Here is a 6,659-nt window from a genome sequence, read left to right as displayed (position 1 = left end):
ATGGATCCATGATGCTGGCTTTTCTGTTTATATTGCAACCAGTTATTTGTGTGGGTGCAGAGCTGCCTTTTCCTTTTAAGGAGGCCAGATTTTAGAGCACTGCTGTTTAACCGTCAGGCCAGGCTATGGAAAAAAACACCCCATAATTGACCTTGTGTTTCTTTTCCTTTTGATATTGTGGGGTTCCCACATCCACACTGCATGTGGTTTGCAACAACGGATAGTTTAAGGAAACTACTGTTGTGAAGGCCAAGACTATAACAGGGTTCAAAAAAGAACTTGGTAAGTTCATGAGGGATCGGTCCATCAATGGCTATTAGCCAGGATGGGCAGGGATGGGGGCCTGAGCCTCTGTTTGCCAGAAGCTGGGAACGAGCGACAGGGGATGGATCACTTGGTGATTCCCTGTTCTGTTCATTCCCTCTGGGGCACCTGGCATTGGCCACTGTCGGAAGACAGGACACTGGGCTAGATGGACCTTTGGTCTGAGCCAGTCTGGCCGGTCTTATGTTCTTATGCTGGGCTAAGCAGGACTTTTCCAAATTGACATTGGCTTGAAAATCATCAAGGATAAAGATGAAGGGAAAAGCAGAAGTCCTTCGCTTTTCAGGTCAACAAGCTCTGGAAGAGAGGATGACTTTTCTGGACCCCCTCCCCCAGACTCATCCCCTTTTATGGAAGGAAGTCACCGCATCAAAGGCAGGCCAAGCCAGCTTTGACTAGAGTCTCTGTACCCGAAAAACCTCATGAGCCTGAAGCGCGGGGTCAGCTGCCCCTGGTTCCCCGATGGCAGCTCCAGCTCCTACTCCGGGCGCGTCCAAAGAACGGGAATGCCACAGAGGTCCGACCCCTTGTCGTTATCGGCGCTTCCTGAACTTTCTTCTTCTTCTTCTCTTCTATTTTTGGTCTTTGTTTTTTATTAACTGGGAGACAGCTCAGCGTTTCTGTTATGTTGGGGTGGGGGGGGGGGTGCGCTCAGCATGCGCATGCATGTAAAAGCACCTGTAAAATCCATACAGGGAACGCGATAGAAGGAATAGTTATGCAAATCGAAGGGCTTTTTCACACCCCCGAGCAACATAAATTACATCAACTTAAGCCAGGGTCACCAAACTGTGGGGCGCGCCCCCCTAGAGGGACATTCTGGGGTGGGGGTGGGGCATGGCAGGTCCGGGCCAGCCCCCTTGGGGTGGGGAGGGAGCACCACTCAGCCCCGCCCCGCTCCCAGCTCTGCTCCAGCCCCGTCCCCCCCAGCCACAGTCCTGACTTCTGGCCCCACGCCTGGCCCTATCCCCAGCCTCGGCACGGCTCCACATTGGGCTGTGGGCCCGGCTGCCCGCCCCCACTGCGGCCTGGCTGCGGCTCCTCTCCCACCCCCAGCCTTGGCCCCTGGCTGTGGCTACGGTCCTGGACCCACCCCCAGCTGTGCCCCCAGCCTTGGCCCCTGTACTCCTGTCTGTGCCCCCTCGCCCCCTCCCTGGGAGCCATGGCCCCGCTCCTGGCCCTGGCTCCGGGGTGGGGGCAAGGGGCATGGACAGGGGGAAGAGGGGTGCAACCCTCAACATTTGGGGACCAGTGACTTAAGGGGTAGTGGAGACAAGCCCTTAGTGGTTCTAAGTCTCTGCCCTATGAAATGACTGAAGCTATGATCCTCCTCTGAGAGAGCATTCAAATGCTCTAAGTCGCTGGGTATAAATTGTATAAAATGTGTAAAGTCGCCATGAGATCTGTATCTATATTGGCACATTGCTGGGGGGGGGGCAAGGAGAAGGATTTGTCTACACGGCACTTCTGTTGATACAACTTGTGTTGTCTGGGGAGTGAAAAAACACACAACCCCGACCGACATACGTTTTACTGACGAAAAGCGCCGGTGTGGACAGCACTTTGCCAGCGGGAGATGCTCCCCCCGCCACCCCCTGACAAAGCTACCGCCGCTCATTGAGAGTGGTTTGATTTTGCCGGTGGGAGAGCTCTCTCCCGCCGGCAAAGTCCAGCTACACGGGAGAACTTACAGCCGCACAGCTGTCTGCGGTAAGATAGGAAGTGTAGACAGAGCCTACGGAAAAAACAACCAGGAGTCGTTGTGGCACCTTAGAGTCTCACAAATTTATTTGGGCATTAGCTTTCGTGGAATAAAACCCACTTCATCAGATGCATGGAGTGGAAAATACAATAAGCAGTATATTTGTCACAGCACATGAAAAGATCGGAGTTGCCTTACCAAGTGGGGGGGGGGGTCGTCAGTGTTAATGAGGCCAATTCAATTAAGGTGGACGTCACCCATTCCCAACAGTTGACAAGAAGGGGTGAGTATCAGCAGAGGGAAAATTACTTTTTGTAGTAACCCAGCCACTCCCAGTCTTTAGTTAGGCCTAATTTGACAGTGTCCAGTTTGCAAATTAATTCCAGTTCTGCAGTTTCTCGTTGGAATCTGTTTTTGAAGTTTTTTTTGTTGAAGAATGGCCACTTTTAAGTCTGTTATCGAGTGTCCAGGGAGATTGAAGTGTTCTCCTATTGGTTTTTGAATGTCACAATTCTTGATGTCTGATTTGTGTCCATTTTTTCTTTTGTGTAGAGAATTCTTCTGCCCAAATAAATTTGTTAGTCTCTAAGGTGCCACAAGGACTCCTTGTTGTTTTTGCTCATACAAACTAACACGGCTACCCCTCTGAAACCTATAGCCTAACGAAGAAGCTTTAACTGGCTTTGAGGCGGTTTAAATGTAAGCACTGATTTGGTTTCCGTATTGGGATATTCAGCCAGCCACAGCTGGATTGTACTGCCTAGATAGAGATCACTGATTAGAGTTTATAACTAAATACGCAAGCCTGCTCTTGGGTTCCTGTTTTAGATTTGATCAGGGTTGAATTTCTCTGGTATTAATCTGATGGCTTGGCTTAATTGACGACTGGATTCCAAAGCAATCAATGTACTACTTCGACCTTAACCTGTGTGCCGGTGTAATTTAACCCTTCGTGCGTGGTGTCGTGTGTATGGCAGATTAGCCTTCGTGATGTGGGCACTTGATTTTATTTGTTCACCATTTGAATAAAATGCCTAAAATGGATAATCGAGTCCTGTTTCTTTGAATAGGCAACACGGGCTAGACCCACAGAGAATCGACGCCATCCCAATTAACCATTCGGCACTAACAGAGGGCAGTTGCAGAGCACCTTTATCAGCTCCAGCTGCACCCCATGGGGCCCAGAGCATCAAAAGGGACACTAAACTCCGCACCCAGAGAGTGTGGGTGGGGCCAGTGTTGTTGAGGGAGGTGATCAGAGGGTGTCTCTGAGGAGCAGGGGTGTGTGGGGTGGGGGGTTGTGCCCCTGTGTGGATTAGGGTCAGTGCGTGGTCAGACCTGGTTGGGGGCTCAGGTTTGAAGGGCTGTAAATGGAGGTGAAAAGCTTGTACATTTCATCCACAGTAGGGGGTCAACCATGTAAATGTATGTGTGTTAACGGGGAAGTTCTGAAAGAGGGCAGAGTTAAGGTTATGTGGGAAACCTTAACGGTGTATTTCATGAGTGTGAGTTTTGCTGCAGCTGAGGTTCTGGAAGGGCCCAGTACCCCACCAGGCAACTTGAACTCTGCACTGATGACACTTTTTGCCCTTTAATGCAAGGAGGGGAGGCACTGGCTGCCCACTAGACATCAGCCAGGTATACTCCAGGGCTAAACAATTAGCAAGAAAACAGTAACATTACTCACCAACAAGGACTCCTTTAAAGCAAACCACATAATACCTAACTTCACCGGAGCAGCAAAGGAAAGTGACTCAAAGCCATTCCCTCCGGGGAGAAGTTTCCCCACCTCCATTATGGGCGTCTTTGCTACACGGAAGACGAACAAGAAAAGCAAACTGAATTCACAGGAAGACGTGGGGCAGAGGGGAGGGGAGGGGACAGAGAGGCGCAAGCAGCCGGCGGAGGGCAGGGCCATCTGGGGAACAGGCGGAGCCAGGACAGGAAGAGGGGGAGCGAGGGCGGGGCTTAACCTCCCCTGGCCTTTTATACCCGCCGCCCGCAGCTCGAAGAAAGCCTTTCGTGAGGAGTACTGGATCTGGCCCGTTGATTTCAATGGCACTGCAGTGATAGACGCCAGCCAGAGACCTGGCCCAGATACTTCTTCCCCACTCCCAGCCGGCAGCCCCCAGGAGCGGCTGAGGCCCATCAGCCCCAACGCGTGAAGGCTTTTCACTCTGCGTTGCCTCGTTCCTGCAACTCGGAGGGACATCAGCGCCCCTCTGTCATTAGGGGCTTTCCCTCCCGCTCCCAGTCCGACTCCTAAACGTCCGTGATGCTGGCAGAGCAGGTCCCAGCTCGTGCCCAGTTCCCTGCGCCTCAAGGGAGCCTCCCCGCAAACCTGTCTGTGTCAGTATTGTTAACACCGGTGTTCGATGTATAGCCTGTCTTTAGTGATTAGCCCTGATGACATGCCTGTAAACTGCTGCACGCGACAATCTCACGTCTGATCTCCGTATCCCACGTTGTGAGGTGACATTGACGTGTTTGTCCCTGTGAAGGTGTTGGCTATGAAACCGTACACCACCGGGCAGGAGAGACACAGCATCAAGTGTGAAAGACTAGTTTGCCTGAGCCCGTGTTATCGTGTGTGTGTGTGTGTGTGCGTGCACGTGTGTGTGTGTGTGTGTGTGTGTGTACACAAGGCACAACACATTAATTTAGTAACCCTGAAAACGGTCCCTTCCACCTCCAGGCCTGCTGCAGAATCACTTTCCGCTGGGTAGATTAACCTGCCCCCCCGCCCCCCAATCTCTGTTAGGAAAAGAAAGTTTCTGTGAAAAAAGCCATGTTTTAAAATCAAAGGGCACGACACAAACCGGCCACACGGTGGCGCCACACCATCAGGCGTGAAACGCACCAGGCCCCAGTCTGCACAGTCCTGGTGAAAAGGTGGTGAACTCCCCTCGCCCCTCTTCCCAGATGTGTTTTCCCTCCAGGCCCCAGTCAAAATGAATTCCCGGGGCTGCTGGAAGGGGCCGTTGGGGCTGATGTCCCTCGGCGCACATGCAGCTTTGGCTGGTGCCACGAGCACCCTGGGCCACGCCGGGAACGGAGAACACCCCTCCTCGTGAAATAGTGTTTCCTAATATCCAGCCTAGACCTCCCCATCTGCAACTTGAGACCATGGCTCCTTGTTCTGTCATCTGCCACCACTGAGAACAGCCGAGCTCCATCCTCTTTGGAGCCCCCTTTCCGGGAGTTGAAGGCTGCGATCAAATCCCCCCTCACTCTTCTCTTCTGCAGACTAAATAACCCCAGTTCCCTCAGCCTCTCCTCGTAAGTCCTGTGCCCCAGGCTCCCTGATCATTTCCGTTGCCCTCCGCTGGACTCTCTCCAAATTGTCCACATCCCTTCTGTAGTGGGGGCCCCAAAACTGGCCGCAATCCTCCAGGTGTGGCCGCACCAGTGCCGACTAGAGGGGAATAATCACTTCCCGCGCCAGCGCTCCTGCCAATGCAGCCCAATATGCCGACATATTGACCAGTTTCTCTGGCATTGGAGGCGATCAGGGACACAGCTGTGATGGCCGAGTGGTTAAGGCGTTGGACTCGAAATCCAATGGGGTTTCCCCGCGCAGGTTCGAATCCCGCTCGCAGCGAGGCCTGTGTTTTAGCCACGGTAGCTCAGCAGGGGAATGCGTCCACAGGATTCCCAGAGACGCTCTCAGTTCGCTCCCCAGCCCAAGCAAACCCCCCTCTGCACCTGGGACCCTGCCTCACCCCATGTCCCTGAGCTGTCCTGCAAACTGCCCCGAGGAGCCTCTGCTGCCCCATGGCTCTGCCCTAGCCCTGCCTGCAACTGCTCTGAGTGTGTTGGGAGCTGGGGCAGTGCAGAAACCTCACATGAGAACCGGGGCCTGAGGCTCCGGGCGAGAGACACCCGTGGTGGAAACCACGCGGCCACCCCCTAAATCAGGGGCCTGGTTCAGCCACGCGTCTGAGCTCCCGGGATCCCTCCCACAGAGCCCCGGATCACAGCCTGAAAATCGGCAGGTGACACTGTCCCCCGTTCTCCCTGCCTCAGAGAATCACCCCGGCGGGGCGTGCGGGCACCATGCCTGGCGTGAGCTCTCCTCCCGGCAGTGCTGGGCCCGGCCCAAAGCCCTGAAAGGGGCCGTGCTGCGGGGCTGTTTGCACCATCACCGTGCACGTGCGGCGTGGCCCAGGGTGCTCGTGGCACCAGCCAACGCTGCGTGTGCGCCGAGGGACATCAGCCCCAACGGCCCCTTCCAGCAGCCCCGGGAATTCATTTCAACTGGGGCCTGGAGGGAAAACACATCTGGGAAGAGGGGCGAGGGGAGTTCACCCCCTTTTCACCAGGACTGTGCAGACTGGGGCCTAGTGCGTTACACGCCTGATGGTGTGGCCCCACCGTGCGGCCAGTTTGTGTCATGCCCTTTGATTAAAAATGGCTTTTTTTCACAAAAACTTTTTTTTCCTCACAGACACACAGGGGGGCAGGCTAATTTACCCAGGGCAAGTGATTTTGAGGCAGGTCTGGAGGTGGAAGGGACCATTTTCAGGGTTACTAAATTAATGTGTTGTGTTGTGCCTTCTGGCCACACACACACACACACACACACACACAAAAAATAAACTTAATTATATGAGCTACCAACACACGTCCCAGA

General features: G+C 53.8%; 1 non-coding gene across 1 annotated transcript; it reads left to right on the top strand.

The window, feature by feature from the left end:
• The first annotated feature begins 5,545 nt into the window (after nucleotides 1-5,545).
• Nucleotides 5,546-5,627, top strand: TRNAS-CGA (transfer RNA serine (anticodon CGA)). Its single transcript has one exon. It is a non-coding gene; the product is annotated as a tRNA-Ser (tRNA).
• The last annotated feature ends 1,032 nt before the right edge of the window (nucleotides 5,628-6,659 follow it).

The sequence above is a fragment of the Natator depressus genome, chromosome 23, assembly GCF_965152275.1.
Source record: "Natator depressus isolate rNatDep1 chromosome 23, rNatDep2.hap1, whole genome shotgun sequence".
Taxonomy (NCBI): domain Eukaryota; kingdom Metazoa; phylum Chordata; order Testudines; family Cheloniidae; genus Natator; species Natator depressus.
This window is presented reverse-complemented; position numbering and strand designations above follow the sequence as displayed.